This window comes from Otolemur garnettii, unplaced genomic scaffold, assembly GCF_000181295.1.
Source record: "Otolemur garnettii isolate 467f Iridium unplaced genomic scaffold, OtoGar3 scaffold00051, whole genome shotgun sequence".
Classification (NCBI taxonomy): domain Eukaryota; kingdom Metazoa; phylum Chordata; class Mammalia; order Primates; family Galagidae; genus Otolemur; species Otolemur garnettii.
This window is the reverse complement of record NW_003852446.1, coordinates 6377138-6392806: the sequence shown is the minus strand read 5'-3', so window position 1 is coordinate 6392806 and position 15669 is coordinate 6377138. Positions and strand designations below refer to the sequence as shown.

General features: G+C 37.8%; 1 non-coding gene across 1 annotated transcript; it reads left to right on the top strand.

The window, feature by feature from the left end:
• The first annotated feature begins 5634 nt into the window (after nucleotides 1-5634).
• Nucleotides 5635-5798, top strand: LOC111726008. The gene has a single exon (XR_002773913.1). It is a non-coding gene; the product is annotated as a U1 spliceosomal RNA (small nuclear RNA).
• Nucleotides 5799-15669: the final 9871 nt, after the last annotated feature.

The window sequence follows — 15669 nt, the reverse complement described above, 5'->3', positions numbered from 1 at the left end:
AATACATTTCCCAAAAAGGATTTATTCTCATATGTCCATTTTCCTTTAAGAACAAAGACTCTGGAGCAGTGGTTCTCAACCTGTGGGTTGCAACCCCTTTGTAACAATGCAAATACATCCTGCATATCAGATATTTATGTTACGATTCATAACAGTAGCAAAATTACAGTTATGAAGTAGCAACGAAAATAATTTTATGGTTGGGGGTCACCACAACATGAGGAACTGTATTAGAGGGTCGCGGCATTAGGAGGCATTAGGAAGGTTGAGAACCACTGCTCTAGAGTTCTGTTGCACTGAAGGATGGTTATAGTAAACAATAATGTATTGTATACTTCAAAATAGCTAGAAGAGAGGATTTTGAATGTTCTTACCATGAAAAAAATGACAACTGTTTGAGGTGATGGATATGCTACCGTAGTTACCCTGATTTGATCATTGCATTGTATATGTATTGAAACATCACATTATACCTTATACATATGTATGATTGTTATACATCAGTTAAAAACAAATAAAACATATAAAAAGCAGAGACCCTGTAGGTATAATAATCTTAGGACACATATGTATTTTGTCAGGCTGAGAAATAAGCAGAGCTCCCCTAGCTGATCTGCCAATGTGTGAGTAAGAGAAGAAACGCGTATTGTTGAACACCACTGAATTTTGGAGTTGTTTGTTAAGTAACATTATATGTCAATAACTGACTAATACACTAGGGAGCTTATAGTCTAGAGCAGAGGTCAGCAAACCATAACCTGTGAGCCAGTTCTGGTCCGTGACCTATTTTTAGATGGTTCATGAGCTTAGAAATCATTTTTACATTTTTAAAGGGTTGTTTAAAAACAACAAAGAAAGAAGAAGATACAACAGAGACCTTATAGGGCCTGCCAAGTCTAAAATATTTATTGTCTGGTCCTTTACAGAAAGTTTGCCAATTCTGGTCTAGAGGAAAAGGTAAGGAAGAGAAAAGGGAAATTCTCACCATGGCAAGGGAGGGAATATTTTTGTGGACTACATCCCTGCCTGGATGGCTGCCCCTAACTGGACTTTGACGATATGTTGCTGAGTGAATAAGAGACCGGTGCACTTTGAGGGGAGGCTGTGTTCGTATATGTGTGAAAACACAGGAGAGGGGAGGGATTTATGCCATTGACATAAGCAACTGATGGCTGTGAAAGTATTCCCAGGAGGCAGCAGTGTTCGCATGGATAACCTGGCAAAAGCCTTATAAACTGGAAGTAATTTCTGAAGGTCTAACAGTAATTCATGGCCTCTCCATTTTGCTTCATCTGCTTAAGAACAATTCCTAAGCCCCTCCTGGTTTTTTCCCTCCTGCAGAGCATTTATTGTTCCCCCCTACCATTTGCTGTTCTTTGATCTACATTGGTAGTGCTGGCTCTCATTGTACAGTGAGCTTTTAGAAAATATGATGAAAAAGTATCCCTTAGCAGACTGAACATGTGCTAGTACATGCTGCTTCTGCTATGTGTTTGTCTGTTTGGACAGATGCTGTGGAGTGAGCAGGTAAAGGCAGTGAGAAGTGAAGCAGAGGTACTCAATAAGTAGCATCATATTAACACAACCATCCAATAGCTGGCAACGAAAAGGAGCCATTGCTTATAACCAGATGTTCATGGTAGGAGACAAAAGAGTTCTCTGTGCTCTGCCCCTTTGTTGGTGGAGAAAGATCCTAGAGGAACATGGATCGTTATCTGCAGTACTTACATTATATAGACCAAAATTAGTTTGGCAGAAAAAAATTTCACTCCAAGCTAACTTTGGTACTTCCTCCTACCAAAATATTGTGTACAGGGGTGCAAGTAAGTGTTGCAGAACAAGGTTGTTTCTTTATTAAAAGATATAACTTGTATTGATTCCGTTTTATCATATATGTATTTTAGTTTTAATGTAATTTGAAAAAAGTCTGAAAATTGAATTGCTAATAGGGAAAGAGATTCAGTGTTGGTTGCATATACATGTTATGCCTAAAACCAATGTCCCTTTTAGAAAAGCCCGAGAGCAAGCAGAGTTTAGGTCATAAACATAGGTCTCCCATTACTGTTATTTTATCCCTTATTCTAGCCTTTGCTGACACTTCAATGTTGCCAATATAGCATTGGAGCCTTACATTTGCTCTGATTTTTAAAAATCTGGAGCTATACTCCTGGTATTTGGAATTGCATTGTACTTTTAATTGTAAGGACAGGAGGAAACTGCAAAATAGTTATTGACCTGAAAACAACATATATTTTTTAAAACAGGAACTATGTGGATGTAATAATCTTAAGACAGCACTGTGCATTTTGTCAGGTTGATGTTGATGGAATTTATGGAAAGCTTTGATCCAGTCCTAGGCTCATCTTCGCAGCTCTTGTCACCTCAGTTAAATCAGTTTACCTATATTTTTCCATTAGATCTAATTCAGGCCTTTGTGAGGGGGTATGAGGGCTACCAAAATACCTTTTCACCCAAAATATTTTATCACCTGGGTGCTTGAAGCAAAGGTTGTATTTGAGGGAAAGGAGAAAACCTTTTTTAAATTTTTTTATTAAGTCATAGCTGTGTACATTAATACTATCATGGGGTACAGTGGGTTGTTTCTCTATACAGTTTGGAATACTTTCATCCAACTAGTTAACATAGCCTTCATGTCATTTTCTTAGTTGTTGTGTTAAGACATTTATATTCTACATTTAGTAAGATTCACATGTACCCTTATAGGATAAATCATAGGCGTGATCCCACCAATCACCCTCCCTCCACCCATCCTTCCCCCTCCCCTCCCTTCCCTTTCCCTTTTCCCCAAATCCTTTTTGGAGGCCTTGAGACACCCCCAAATAAACTTCAGTTTCTTAATTTTGACTGGAGTTTGTTTTAGGGGGTGTGAGAAGTTGATATAAAAACTTCCCTTTAAATCTACCTCTTGGAGAATAGGCATTATTTGTGATGTGGCTTGAATTCTCTGGAGAAAAATCATACTAGGGCAGGAGGCTTATTCTCGGTACCTGAACACCTTAGAGATCAGGACAGAGAGTTTCTTACTCTGGGAGGATAGAACGCTGCCTTCTCCAAATGCAAGAAAGTAGGGGTGGTAAATTTCACATAGCCATTCTGCTTCTACAACTTCTGGAGAATGCTGGTGAAGGCATGATGTTTGGACTCCTAAAGGACACTGTGACATCACAGTTTCAATGACTATGCAATCACATTTTCATAATAAAACATTCAGCATAGACTTGGTTTTCAACCTTTTCTTGTCTTAATCCAGGTTCCCATCTCCAGTCTCCATATAATTTCATCTCATCCCATCCTATCCTATTATATTTCATTCTTTTCTATTTGATTCCATCCCATTTTCATCCAACCTTATCCATAGCTACCTGTTGAGTATCTACTCTGCTCTATATAAAGCATTGTTGGGTGTCCTGAGATAGAAGGTGAAGTAGTCATTGTAAAACCTTCAAGGAACATAGGATCCAATTGGAGAGATCAGATAATACATATGAAAATTGTAAATAACATAAAGCCACATGCAACTAAGTGATAATTTATAAACACACATTAAGCATTTGAGAGAAGAAAAATATAGGTTTAGATGATGGAGATGGCTTCAGGGCAAAGATGAGTTTGAACACAAACCTGATAGATGAGTAGTTTTTATAGGGACAGGGAAGAAGGAGGGCATTCAGCATAAGGGAAATAATAAATGAAGAAATGTATACTTGATCTTAGCTAAAAGGCCAAGAAGCAAAGAAATGTATCTTTTATCTTTCTTCACATGTTTACCACAGCTCATAAAATAGTAACTTCTACTGTGCTGGGAGTATTGTAAAGAATGTGTTCATTTTTATTCATCTCGCTCACATTTTGTTCTCCATGAGGACAGAAATTATTTACCTGAGTGGTAGAATGGTTAGCCTATGACAACCTTGGGTCCATGATTTTCTACAGAACTGCACCGATAGAATGGAGATCACTATGTTTGTGTGCCACTTTTTTTTCCCCATCTGTGCTCGATAGGCTGTGAGGGAAGCCACGTTTCCTTAAACGTCTGGATCTTCTTTGTATGTAGATCCAGTTCCCTTTGTGTGAGTCTCAAGGTCTACACTTAGGATAAAGAAGTAGGAAGTAGATTCACCTTCAGATCTGAGTCACATTCTTTAAGACATCTTTAGTGGAAATAAAACAGGTATTTTGACTCCCATCCCATCCTTATATCCTTTTACCAATTATTTCAAAATTCAGAGGAACAAAGTATGAATAATTATCACTTATGGGTCACAGCATAATGCATTCACAAAAATAGAATGTTTGAGATGGGTGGAAGTAAAGAGGAAAAGGAAAGGAGAAGACTAGTCAGCCAGAGGGCCTTTGGCAGGAAAAACCCAAACAGGCAATGAGGTGGGATAAGAAGAAGGGACAGACTGCAGAAGGCCTTGGTTGCCAAAATATGGATGGTAGTGTTCACAGTCTAGCTGCTGCAAGTGAGGTGTAAAATTAATTTCAACACAATGAGTTAAATGCGTAATGCTATTATAAAGATGCTTTGAGAGAATGGGAGAGGTGAATTCTTCTTGAAAAGTGCGTGAGGAGATGCATGAGGAGAAAGACGGGAGAATGGTGGAAGGTCTTACAGAGGTGGAGCACTGCAAAGCTGAGGATGGTCCAGTGCGTTAGCAGCGTCTCCTCCCATCTCCATCCCAGCAGTTGCTTGGGAGGCAGCAAGAGATGAGGCTGAACAAGTAGGCAAAAGAGAGTATTATTAAAGAGCTGTTTTTGGGGATGAAAGCAGGAGGAAGCCCCTGGAGTTTGTTTCATTGTACAAACTCATACATTGTGGCACAGAGGATTTAGGAGCCGTGGGAATGTGTCCCCTAGAACTAGGAACACAGGGTGCCACCCACCATGTGAAATCTGACATGAACTTAGTTGGCAAGAGTTCTTTGGAGAGAAAGAGGGGCTGTTTTGCTACGGGTTGTACGTGTGTGAGGATTTCTCCACTTGCTGAGGCATTCATCAGAGATGCCTGCTTGTTATGTTTTCAGTGGGCATCTACTACTGCTGGTGCTGAGAAAAGCCTCGGAATGAGCATAGTATCTGTGAAGAGGTTGCAGTGGAGACCTGCTTTTGGCTACACAGAATGGGGGTGGATGGGGAGCCAGCTTGCCAGCTTCTTAACTCAGTCACAGTGGACTTCCCCTTTTTCTTTCTAGTGTTTTCCTAGCTGTCTCTATCTTACAGCTTAAGTGGGAAACATTGCTTACAGTTCTTGAATATTAACAAAAGCCCCTTCCTATGGAATGTGGAATCTGGAATTGATTTAAAAACCCTTCAAACCTGGTGATTATCTTAAAGCATCTTTAAGGGCACACTGAAGGGTAAAAGAAAAGCCCTGACTTCTGCTCACAAATCACTTTTCCAGTGCTAAATAAGCAGGGCACTCCCCAGCTTCAGTTCACTCCCAACTCCAGCACTCAGCCCCTTCCAATAGATTCTGTAATTTATTTATGTTCTTTACAGTTTCTCTCCCACCTGAATATAAATTACTTGAGAGCAGGGATTTTCGTGTTTTATTAACAACTCTATTCTCAGTGCCTACAACACTGTCTGGTAGCTAGAAAAACCTCCATTATATTTACCTGTCAGGGGAGATACCAGGATCACAAAGGTGGTTTTCCCAGGGACAGGTTCATCCATTGCAGTCTGGGTGTGCTGATCCCAGCGATTTCCTCAAGTGTGGGGAATTGGACTCTATAATTTATGGTAGTGGGGGACTGCATTTCTGCTTTCCCCTGGGGAAAAAACCCCTCAATTAATATTAATAGTTATATTTGTTTTATTTTGTATGAATGTCCAGATAGGGAAGGTAGCAGGCACAGTCTGCCCCCACCCAGCCCCTACCCCTCATCACCTGTCCCATGAGAGCCCACCAGCCTGACTTCCAACTGCCAGCACTAGCACTTCTTTACCTAAGGGATTTCTTTACCATCACATTCACAGCCTGTTCTGCTCTGCAGCACATGACAGGCCAGAAGGGCAAAGAATTTACACCCTCTAGGAGAGGCCTTAAACTAGTGGCTAACTGAAGGGAGCTGGTGAATTAAGACCTCAGCTGCCTTGCCTGACCTCATTTGGCATAATTCTGAGGTGTACGATTCTGAGGCGCATGTTCTACACTAACTTCCTCCAGCAATTAAGTTCTAGTTGTCCACAGTGCCACTTTTTTGAAACACATATCTTGTATTAGTTGCCTTCCTTTCCCTGTCTCACTTCCCCACTCCCCTATTAGTGTTTTGATGAGATCACCTCCCAAATAAACCATTTGAGCTTTAAATCTTGTTCTATTCCTAGGGGAACGCAAACTGAGGTTGAAAGCATTCAAAAAATATTTAACTTAGGTGCTTGGAGAACTGGATAACCACATGTAAAAGACTGAAAGTGGACCCACACTTTTCACCACTTACAAAAACTGACTCAAGATAGATAACAGATTTAAATCTAAGACATGAAATGATAAAAATCTTAGAAGAAAGTGTGGGAAAAACTTGATGATGTTGGACTGGAGAAAGATTTTATGACAAAGACTTTAGCAGCCGTTGTAATAACAACAAAAATTAGCACATGGGACTTAATTAAGCTTAAAAGCTTCTGCACAACTAAGGACACAACAAGTAAAGCAAATAGGCAACCTTAGAATGGGAAAAGATATTTACAGGGTATGAATCTGTCAAATGGTTGATGACTGGAATCTACAGAGAACTCAAATTGATCAACAAAAAAAGAGCAAACAATCCCATCTACCACTGGGCAAGAGATATGAATAGAACCTTCTTGGAAGAAGACTGAAAAATGGCTAACAAACTTTTGAAAAACTTCTCAGCATTCCTGATTGTCAAAGAAATCAGAACCACCCTGAGATATCACCTAACCCTAGTGAGAAGAGCCCACATCACAAAGTCTCAAAACTATAGATGCTAGCATGGGTGTGGAGAGAAGGAAACATTTTTACACTGCTTGTGGGACTGCAAACTAATACAACCTTTAAGTATGGAAAATCCTCAAAGAACTCAAATTAGACCTCCCATTTGATCCTGCAATGCCATTGCTAGACATCTACCCAGAAGAAAAAAAAAATCCTTTTATCATAAGGACATTTGCACTAGACTATTTACCCAGCTCAATTTACAATTGCCAAAATGTGAAAACAACCTAAATGCCCACCAATGCAGGAATGGATTAACAAGCTAGGGTATAGGTATACCATGGGATACTATTCAGCCATTAAAAAGATGGAGACTTTACATCTTTTGTATTAACCTGGATTGAATTGGAACACATTTGTCTTAGTAAAATATCACAAGAATGGAGAAGCAAGAATCCAATGTATTAAATTCTAGTATGAAGCTAGTAGATGATCTAATATATACTCACATAAGACAAAAAAAACTCAAATCAATTCAAGGTGGGGGTGGGGGGAACAAGGGAATGGAGAGAAGGGAAGAGGGAGGGGAATGGGGGGTTATGGTATATGGCACACCTCTTGGGGGTGGGACATAACTATAAAAGGGACTTTACCTAACAAATGCAAATAGTGTAACCTAATTCTTTGTACCTTCAATGATCCTGAAACAATAAAAACAAAAAAGTACTAATTACCTATTTAAAAATAGTTAAATAAAAGTAAATCTTTACCTGTGAACAAATTAAACTTATTTAATGATTATACTCTTATTCTACCTTTTATGCCTATTAAAGTAAGCAGAAAACGGGTAGGCTGTACTTGAAATTTGCCTGAATTTTTTTTTTTTTTGTGTGTGTGTGTGTGTGTCAATATTTGAATACATTCACATGTATGGCATGTATTTGACATCCACGTATTTTCCCACAGTCACCACTAATCTTTATTATATTATCCCCACTGACTTTGTAAACTTCATTACCTGCTTGGATCCTGTAGACCAGGGGTCAACAAAGTTTTCTTCTATAAAACACTAGATAGCAAATATTTTAGGTTCTGTAGGAGGTCTCTGTCACACCTACTTAATTATGCCATTGTAGTGTGAATGCAGCCATACAATACCTAAATGGATGAATGTGGTTATGTTCCAATAAAATTTTATTTATGGACTCCAAAACTTGAATTTCATATTATTTTCCTATGTCACAAAATATTATTCTTCTTTTGATTTTGTAAAACCATTTTAAAATGTATCTATTTTTCTGTCCTCCTCGACTGTACAAAATAGGCAACAGGCTGGAACTAGCCAGTGGGCTATGAATTGCCTACACCTGCAATAGGCACTCACATTGGAGCTTTTGGCTCTAGAGAGTGTGTTCTGAAAGGCAGCATACTGAATTAAAAAGCATAATTAAAAGGGGTTTGATGTCCTATCTATACAGTGGAATAAGAAAGTATATATTGACACATTCTATGACATGGATAAACCTCAACAACATTATGCTAAATGAAACAAGCCAGTTGCAAAAGACTGCCTATCGTATGATTCCACTTATATGAAATGTACCGAACAGGCAGATCCATAGACACAGGAAGTAGGTAAGTGCTTGCCTAGGGCTGGGGGAGGATTCTATGGGAGAATAGAAGAGTGATGACTAAGGAGAGTAGAGTTTCTTTGGGGGATAATGAAAATGTTCTAAAGACTGGTGATAGAGGCACAACTTGGTGAATATATTAAAATCTACTGAATTGCACACTTTATATGAATAAATCATATGGCATGTAAATTATATCTCAATAAAGCTCTTTTTTAAAAGGGCTTTGAGATCTAGAAAATTTGGAGTTGGGTCCTTACTATTTAATACACTTGTCAATATGAGCCAAGTGAACTAAAGAGGTAAATCTAAGTGATGGAGAGAAGGATGAATCCTCTGTGTCTGGTTTCTCAGGAAAAAGTAAATAGGACTCAAATGAGGATAGAGAAGTGAGGGTGATAAGTATTTTAGTCTGGGGAGTAGAGAGAGCAAAGTATAGCAATAAGCAATAGTATTATAAACTTTGCTATGCATCAGGTCTTGTACCAGCTATTGGGGCTCAGTATCATTTATTCTCCAATTCTTTATGGTAGTTATTATCTCTGTTTTGCAAAAGAAGAAATCAAGGCTCAGAAGGATTAAATGATTTGCCCAAGATCACCCAGCTAGCAAGTCTACACATAGTATCCAAATTTAAATCTGTCTTCAATTACAGATTTATACACCTTCCATTAATAATTATATGGTAATCATAGTAAACGCTTCAATGAGATTGCTGTGTGCCAGACACAATTCTAAGTTCTTTGTATAGATTAGCTCATTTAAACAACACTGAGGCAATGCTGGCTGAAAAAAATTGAAGTGTGTTATGGATTGATTGATAAAGGAAGATTTAATCAAAAAAAAGTTATTTCTTAAAGTTATTTCCTAAAATTGGAAAGTCAGATAATGTCATTATCTGTGTGTGAATTAGAATTTTCCTTGGCAGAATATTATTAAAATTATTTTCCTGGCATACCTAGGAAGAATTGAAATATTAGCTTGCTTATAACTGAAGTTAGCCAAGAAACCATTCTCTAATTGTATGAATTTTCTCCTATAGCCAAAGAGCAATATTAATGTTTATAGCCAAGACCATTCTAATGTTTAGGTTTCAGATACTAAGTAGGTTTGGCTCAGACATATGTTATACATCAAAGAGAATTTTGGTCAGCAAAATCAGTCTTATAAAATATGTTTTGATTTTGTCAATGTGCCCCTATAATTAGTATAGAATAGGTAGTTGAGATCTCCTCTTACATTTCTCTTACTGGGTCACAGAATAAACTAAGCAGAGGAGATTTGAGTCCCCCCAGTTCTTAAAAGCCTTGTGGGAAAGAGACTAGGGAAAAGCTAGCTTTTCTCTAATGAATAGTATCTTGGCAGTTCTGTGCACTCTAAAAGTATGAGCCTTTCTAATAAACTGAGATGTCATAGTAAAGTTTGTCACCTTTCAGTTTCAGGTCATGCTTTGAGTGTTAAAACCCTGATGTTATCCTCTCTGTAGAATGGGAAGGATGGAAGTTAGTGCGTCAATATCACCCTAATAGCAATAAGCCACATCCATTCCTACAAAGTATGCCAAATATGTAAATCTTCAACCTTACAACCAAAACTCTGGGATTTGGTGCCATTTTTCTTTTCCTGTGCGGTCCACACCTCTGATATATCTATATCTATATCTATCTATCTATCTATAGTCCTTCTTTGCCTTTTAAGTACTTTATATCAAAAAGTACTGCTGCCATGGCTAAGGAGAATTGAAATATTATGCAGTCTATAACTTCCTTAAGTTAGCCAAGAAGGCATTTTGCAACATTTTGAACTTATCTTGTAGCCAGAGGGCAATCATTGAAGTTCTATGAAAATGGGGTTGACACAATGTGTTCTAGAAATGTGAATCTCTGTTCTGTGTGAAGAATAAATTGGAAGGGATACTAGAGACTAAATGTAGAAATAGCACTGCTTAGGCATTATTACAATGTTCCTAGTTTGAGGGAGTGTATTACAGAGACAGGCTGCTGGCAGTGAAAAAGAAGGGTAGATCTAAGAGAGAATGTGTAGGAAGAACTAGTAAAAGGATATGTTTGGGAAGAGTCTGGTGACAGAAAGGTATCAAAGATGGCTTTGAGGTTTACAGCCTAGGAAGCTGTCCCTCCATTTCCCACCCTAAAATAATCCTGGGAAATAATAGGTTAAAAGATAATTAGCATTTTTATATCTCATAAGGGGTAGAGAAATTGATAAGTTACCTTAATTTTCCTGAAGTATGATATTAAAGGAAACAAGCTTTGTGGGCATGTGCAATATTTTTGGCCTGCAGCCACAGAGACCTGTGCCATGGTTCTATTCAGGGCATTCTTCCAAAGGCTTTGACTAGTTAGAACATTCAGAGAATGATAGGCCAATCTCAAGAGCTTGGTGTCCAAACTGTAATCCATTTGACTGTACTTTCTGAAAGGGGCGATGAAAAGAATGCTTATGGTGAAATTTCTAAAAATACACTTTTCCTTTCATTTTTTACAAAGGGAGAAATTAGTTACCTTTGCCAGTTCTCTAATACTCTGGTGACATGGGGAAAAAGAGTAGCAGTTACTTCTACTTGTCTCTGTTTACAACTAGATGAGTTTTAGTTTGCCCAGTTGCATTTGACTACTCACACTGTCCTAAATCTTTTGTAGAACTGTTGCATTATATCTTTATTTTTTCTCTCCTTTAGGATTTATCAAAATCCCTAAGTTCCCCCCTCATCCCTCTATGAAACAAACTATTTTCTCCTTTTATAAAACTGTTAACTGTAATAAAATAAAATATCAAATTCAACATAAGCTCCTGAATGGCTGATTGCCTTGTATTTTCTTATTTTTAAAAAGGTGCTTTTCAGTGTAATTTTTGTGACATTACTAATGGTGTGATGTTGAATTGCACCATGGAAAGTGCAAATCTTGCAGAAAGGAAGAACTGAGGTCTCATTTAGAAATGTACAATTAGATGAGTGGGTCTACATCTAAAAAAATAGAATGAGAAAAATAGGTCATGAGAACAATGAGTGTCAGAATTCAGAGGACAGAAAGAATAAGTTATATTGAGGAAGGAGGAACAAAACAAAATAGATCGTATCAACTTAGGCATCTTACTTCCAAAAAGTAAATGACATTGCTATAATCAGCACTGAGGCTTTTAAGGAATGCCTGGAATTGGTGATGATTCAATCCCTTAGCCCTTATGAAATTCACAGTCTTGATGACAATTTACATGAGATTATGCATTTTCAAAGATTTTGTGCATAAATTTTCTTGATGGACTATGCAATGACACTCCATCAAATGTGAGTTTTAGGTGGTGATTGCATTATCTTCCATAATATTACAAGTCCCTCTCTTTCACATACTATCACTAGGGCACCATTAGTAACTTCACCAGATATGTTGATAATGGACAAGGAAAATCACTTTAACATTATTTTTTACTGCTTTGTATGTATAAATCCCTTGATTTAGTTGTGTCTTTTAATGGCGCTAAAGAAGCCATTTCTTCAGTAACATTACATTTGTCATTAATATCTCTGATAAAAATGGCAAGTTGAGCCATATTTGCAGCATCAGTGCTGTCATCCATCACAAAAGCATAAAATTTCAAATTAGCAGCTTCACTCTCCAAACTTCTTTCAATAGGTTTTCCAATTCTTTCAATTTGTCTGGCTGCAGTCTAGTGAGACAAACTGATTTTAGAAATATCCTCTTTTTATTCAGGGCAAATTATAGCTACAGTGCTTTCTATACATTGCTTAAACTGACCATAAGTAAATAGCTTTGCTTTTTTTGCTATTAAATATGCTACCACATAATTAGCTTTTGTAATGGAATCTGAGTTGTAACTTAAAAAATTTAGGGTGGGGGGGGCTCAGTGCCTAAAGCTCAGTGAGTAGGGTGCTGGCCACATACACCAAAGCTAGCAGGTTCCAGCTTAGGCCAGGCTTGCTAAACAACAATGACAACTGCAACCAAAAAATAGCCAGGCATTGTAGTGGGTACCTGTAGTCCCAGCTACTTGGGAGGCTGAGGCAAGAGAATTGCTTAAGCCCAGGAATTTGAGGTTGCGGTGAGCTGTGACGCCATGGCACTCTACCTAGGGTGACATAGTGAGACTCAGAAGACAGAAATTTTTTCAGTTCCTCTATTTTGTCATTATGACATAATTCTTCATACATATCAAATTTGGCAACATATTTTTGCATATGATTCCTTTTCAAAGTACAATCTTTGAAAACCTGAACAAATTCCCTCCAAATTAAGCAGAGTGCCTTACTATTTGCCTCAGTAAAAAAGTAGTCATCTATTTCTCACTGAACTGTCTTCCTTCATCCATAATTTTTCTTTTTGGGGGTTGTTTTCTTTTGAGATGTTCTAGAAGCCATGCTGAGATTTAAAAAATAATAGTAGATAAAGGACTATATTTACTTTCATTATGAAAATTAATTGACAGAAAAATTGAAAACAAGGTTTGGGCCCTTTCACATCTAAGCTGCCCATGCAAGGCAAGATGGAGGGCTGATTGTAAAGCATGGCAGGCAATGTGTGAAGTGCCACCAAGGTGTGGAAGTGGCCTTAATGATCAAATGTTTATCTGACTTCTAAATAACACTAAATGCCTAATGTTTCAAGGGTAGGTTGAAATATTATTGATAATTGATTGCTGCCTCTCCAAGTTATCATGAGCACATGTAATGTCTAATGGTGTTAATTCAACTGTCTGCACTTGGAAGATGACACAGTGGAAGCCACACACTCCCACACGCACACAAACTGAAGCCGTGCATGTATACAAATAGCAAGGGTATACATATATTATTTTACATGACATTGCAATGCAATATTGTTGTCTACAAAGTTCATGCTCAAGAACCCCACAATCGAGTTCCACCAAAAATAATCACAAAAATATCTCATAATGCTTCAAGTAAGTTTATGATTTTGTGTTGGGCTGCATTCACAGGCATCCTGGGTTGCAGGTTGCCTGCCCCTGGGTTAGATTTTCTTTTTCCTTTGGATCAGAACTAAGGCAGTTCTAATGACTCCTGTGTATTTTGGCCATGTTTTGTCACAGAAGAGTCTCAATTTAATTAAAGTATCAGGAATAATTGTATCTGTAGGGTTTCTTTAAAATTTAATTTTCTTCCATCTCTCACATAGGGCTACTGTGGAAAAGAAAATGTGGCCAGTATCCTCTTACTTTCTCCATGGAATACTTCTAACCCTTCTCTACCATACTGCTTGAGGGTTTCTCCATGGAGTACTTCTAACCCTTCTCTACCATACTGCTGAAGCATCTAGAATTACACCAGAAGAGGGGGTCTGTGAGAGGAGGAAGAGTAAGTTCTTTCTTGATTAATATTGCCATAAACCTTTATTAACATTGCCTGAGCCTAGCTGATGTCCAAAACTGATTTGTTTTCTTAATCACGTACTTCTGTAGGCTTTTCTGAGATGTTCTTGGCCTTTATATTTATCAAGCAGAAATGTACCAGTGTACTATTGTCTTCTAAGATCTAGGTGACAATATCAAGTCTCAAGTGGTTTTATCAAAGCTTCTTTACCTAGGCTAAAGGTGAATGTGAGTTTCATCCCCAAGCTCTGGGAGAACTCTAGACTCACAGAACACCTACAACTTTCTCCCAACTCATTTTCTAATTTCCAAACCTTTCAATGGCCTCTTCCAGCTTCTTTTACATGTGGGGAGATGGGGTCAGCTAAGGGTCACAAAAGCGGTTTGCAACTACTTCCTTCATAAGACCAGCATGGTGGTCTCACACCTCACATTGGAATGTGTTGTTTATTGTCTTGGGGCCTCAGCCAAAGCTGAGACTGAAATAGACTGAGTTCTATTTAAAATCCTGTTTCACAAGGTTGGCTTGCCATTCGGAAAATCCACTAATGTAATTCAACATAATAGAGAAAGGAGTAAAAAATATATTATTATCTCAATGGAAGAAGAACAATCATTTGGTAGAAATCCATATTTATGATTTAAAAAACTCATAAAAACTAGCAATAGAAAAGAATTTCTTAATCTGGTTAAGAGCATCTATCAAAACCTTAGTAAACATAATATTTAGTGGTGAAATGCTAGCAGCTTTATTACTTTTTTCAGTGTTATGAATATAGTTTATTTAAAAATATGTGGCATGCAAACCAGTGACCTATACTCAGAGGAAATCTTTTGACCAAAGATCAAGGAATATGTACTTAGATATCACAAGGTAAAATGAAAAGTTGAAATGGTGAGAGTTGTGGGTCCAGTTTCAGTTTTCTACATGTGGCTAACCAGTTCTCTAAGCACCATTTATTAAATAGAGGTTCAAATCTAAGACATGAAATGATCAAAATTCTAGAAAAAAATGTGGGAAAAACTCTTGTCAATATCAGACTAGAAAAAGATTTTATAAATAAAACCCCCTTGGCAATTGTAGCAACACCAAAAATAAATAAATGGACATAATCACTCTAAAAAGCTTCTGCACAGCTAAGGGTACAACAACTAAAGCAAATAGATAACCTTAAGAATGGAGAAGACAGTTGCCTGCTAAAAATCTGACAAAGAGCTGATGACTACAATCTAGAGAGAACTTAAACTAATCAACAAGAAAAGAGTAAAAAATCCCATCTACAAATGGGCAATAGACATGTTCATGCTCATCATCCCTAACCATAAGAGAAATGTAGGTCAAAACCACCCTGAGATATCACCTAACCCTAGTAAGAAAAAGCACACGTTGCAAAGTCCCAAAGCTGCAGATGTTAGCTTACATGTGGAGAGAAGGGAACACTCTTATACTACTGGCAGAACTGCAAACTAACACAACCCCTATGGAAAGAAGTATGGAGAATCCTCAAAGAACTAAAAGTAGACCTTCCATTTGATCCTGCCACCCCATTACTAGGTATCCATCCAGAAGGAAAAAAAGTACATTTTACCATAAAGACATTTGCCCTAGAATGTTCATCACAGCTCAATTCGCAGTTGTTAAGATGTGGAATCTTGGGAGGCTGAGGCAGGAGACTCGCTTGAGCCCAGGAGTTGGAGGTTGCTGTGAGCTGTGATGCCATGGCACTCTACCCAGGGGGATAGCTTGAG